The following is a 3,832-nucleotide window of genomic DNA, read 5'->3' on the forward strand; positions in this document are numbered from 1 at the left end:
CTATAAGAGACTATTTTGTCTCCATATGTAATCTCTATCGTGTTAATGAGGGTTGAGTGACATTCTTCGGTCAGGTGGTGTTCTGTTTGGGCCATTTCTCAAGTGACTGTATTCTTTCCAGAGGTGGTTTTTATTGTTGTCTTGTAGACTTTAAAAATTAAAATGAAAGTCAGACACCTCCGGTTTTCAATTCTTTGGGAAGTGCCAGTAGGAGGCCTTAGGCTCGGGTGTTAAGAGGCTACTCTGGAGAACACATCTCCCCCCACAGCAATGGTTTTAAATGTACCACTCAGAGGTTTTAGAGTATTCACAATACTGTAAACTGTTACAGCTACGTAGTTCCAAACCAACTCATCACCCCATGCCCTGAACGTAACTTCACTCTACAGTCTAGGTGGTCAGCCCTACCTATTACAGCTACATAGTTCCAAACCACCTCATCACCCCATGCCCTGAATGTAACTTCACTCAAGAGTCTAAGTGGTCAGCCCTACTTCCTACTTCTAGTGTCCTGTGGGAATCATAGACCTTCCAACCCCCATGGATGGTTCTACTCATTCTGCATCTTTACTATAAATGGCATCATACAGTATGAGGGTATTTGTGTTTAGAGAGCCATCTTTCTAAGCACCTAACCTGGGGTGCTCAGGGCTACTGCTTGGCCCTTGAAATGCATCTTAAGAGATTTTAGAACCACCATATATAATGATATCTAGTTTTTATTTTTTGAACTGGCTTTTACCACATGAAAATGAACTGTAATCAGTAGTACAATTCATTAGGCTGGGTGTGTAGCCCAGTGATAGAATCCCTACCTGGTGTACACAAAGGCCCAGAGTTCAAGCCCCAGCAACACAAAAATTATCTTTTCACTCTCTGTTTGGAGAAGAAAAATAATTCTTTTTAGATGAAGTTAGTTTCTTTACTTTTTTCTTTCTTTCCTTCCCCTCTTTTTTCCTTTTCTTTCAACAGGGTCTCATTTAACCCAAGCTGGTCTCAAACCATTCTTTTTAAAATTTTTAAAAATAAGATTTATTTATTTTATGCTTATGAGTATTTTGATCACATATATGCCTATGCATCGTGTGTGTGTTCCAGGTATCCTCAGAAGTCAGAGAGGATTGGATTCCCTGGAACTAGATTTTACAGATGGTTGTGAGCTGCTATGCGGATGCTAAGAACTGGCTCCTCTGTGAGAACAAGTGCTCTGAACTGCTTAGCTATCCTTCCAGTCCCTACATGAGGAATCTGATCTCACGATCCTCCTGCCTCCACCTCCCAGGTGCGGAGATTAAATGTGCAAACACTCCAGAGTGGATGCAGTTTTTGAAGGAAGAAAGAATAAGAAAAAACAGTGAAATACTTCGTGTGACTGCAGTGTTTTATAGTGGTATGTGCCCAGCATGCATTTTTTAATTGATAATGCTGACATTTAAGCTATTCTGGAAGACTGGCTTGAGAACACCAAATCACTTTTAAGAGTCTTGATACATTTAATGAGGGCTTAGTCACCTGTGAAATGTTTTTCAAAAAAAAAAGTTAAAACAGGAAACCTCAGTGCACGGATGATCAGGCCTCATGTGTCATAAAAAAATTGATTCCTTCCAGAGATTCATTTGCCCTCCATAAATTTGTTCCTATGGGTTTTATTACTTTTTTTTTCTTGTTTTTAAATACTGTGGTGTGTGTATGTGTGTGTGATGTATATGTGGTTTGTGTGTGCGCACATGTATTATGTGTAGTGTATGTGTGGTATGTGTGTGTATGTGTGTGTACACATTGGAGGCCTAAGATAACTTGAAGCTGAAAGAATTGCCTAGACGTCTTGCCAGCTTTTGGTGCTGAGCAGGAAAACGTGGGAATTCAGGATCATCATGGTAAAGTGGCCCCAATAAATACCCCAGATTTTCAGATTTTCAGTTCAACTGAAACCCACAGTAGCCAACTGCTAGGAGCAGCAGCTAAGTCTAATAGGTAAGGCCCGATTCAGCCAAACACCAACCCCTGATGCAGTCACGATGCTCTGTCTACATTTCATGTCACAGCCAGAAGAAAACGTAGCCCTCATAAAGACCACAGAACCCAGGCCTTCTGTGATCTTAAAACCACAATGGAAGGGGCTTGACAAGCTCCCACGGCAAGCCAAAAACCAAGAGGAAACGACTGAAACCTAAGAGAAAATGTAGACAGCAGAACCAACACGAGTTAATTCAATCGGATTTTTTCTTTTCTGAGAGCTGAAATAATTAGTATGTTCAAGAATATAAAAAAAAAAGGAAGATTGGGAACTCACTAGGGATTTGGAGTATTTGAAGGAATTAGACCTTAACATAATATAGAAATTTAAATTTCAAGCCGGGTGGTGGTGGCACGCGCCTTTAATCCCAGCACTTGGGAGGCAGAGGCAGGTGGGGTTTCTGAGTTCAAGGCCAGCCTGGTCTACAGAGTGAGTTCCAGGACAGCCAGGGCTATACAGAGAAACCCTGTCTCGAAAAACCAAAAAAAAAAAAAAAAAAAAAAAAAAAAAAAAAAAAGAAAAGAAATTTAAATTTCAATTCAGTAGACATAGAAGAGAGACCTAGTGAACTAGAAGACAGGTTGGTAAAAATAGGTTCAAGCACAGGGCAAAGGACAGAAAACAGGGGGAGAAAATTCGTAACATGGTGAAGAGGCTTCAAGAAATCCTAAAAAGGAAGGCATAGAGGATGGATCTGGAACAGTGATTTAAAGAGTAACTGAGTAAGAATTTCCAAGAAGAAAAGTCATCAATCAACAGATTCTGTAGGTTTATTATCCTTTTAAAAGTAGGACCACACACAGGCATCATATTCAAATTTGTGAAAACCAAAGACAAAGAGGAGAGCAGTCAGAGAGCAGTGGGTGATGGTGACACCTACCTGGAATTTCAGCACTGGAGAAACTGAGGCCCAAGGACATCAAGTTCCAGGCCAGTCTACGCTGGACAGTGTGACCCTGTCTCAACTTTCTCCCTCTTATATAGCTAGAGAAAAGGAAGATACATTCTCTTTGAAATAAGACTTAGAGCTGACTTTGCCACCGATTTTAAGGAATGGAACAGTTATTTTAAAAGTGGCATACTTAAGACCGCATAATCAGCAAGTGTACTTCAAAAATAAAGGCAACACTGAACTCTGCATTTTTAGTGTTTGATTCATTCATAATGTTAAGCACACTGTATTCCAACAAAGGTATTATGCAAAATAAAAGCAAAATGAATATTAAAAAAAAAAGCCACTGGTGGCAGATCTGGCATTAAAAGCAGCACTGTGTCATATAATAAAATTTTTAGTCAAGGACAGACCACATGTGACATGTTAAGAGGATATGAGGTAGTGATGTCATAGCTGTCTTCTATCAAAACTGTTGATTTTTGCATGATGGTGAACTCATCTAGCTACATTTCACCCACTTTAAACCCGTCTTAGATTTGTTTTCATGTTTAATTACGTGTCTGTGTATAGGTGAGTGCATGTGAGTGCAAGCGGCAGGAGGCCAGAGACCCTGGGTCCCCTGGAGCTGGAGTTATGGTACCTGTGAGCTGCCTAATATGAAACTACAGTCCTGGACAAGAACCCTGTGTACTTTTAGCCACTGAGCTGTCTCTACAACCCCACCTGACTCCATTTTAAAAAGGATTCTCCAGACAGAAAAGATAATCTCAGATGGAAATAAGGAAGAGTAAAATGGAATGGAAGTCATCAAAAAGGATACAAAGATCAATAAAATATCGGCTTTAAAAATATATAATGCAGCCGGGCAGTGGTGGCACATGCCTTTAGTTGCAGCACTTGGGAGGCAGAGGCAGGTGGAT

This window comes from Mastomys coucha, unplaced genomic scaffold (assembly GCF_008632895.1).
Source record: "Mastomys coucha isolate ucsf_1 unplaced genomic scaffold, UCSF_Mcou_1 pScaffold6, whole genome shotgun sequence".
NCBI lineage: Eukaryota > Metazoa > Chordata > Mammalia > Rodentia > Muridae > Mastomys > Mastomys coucha.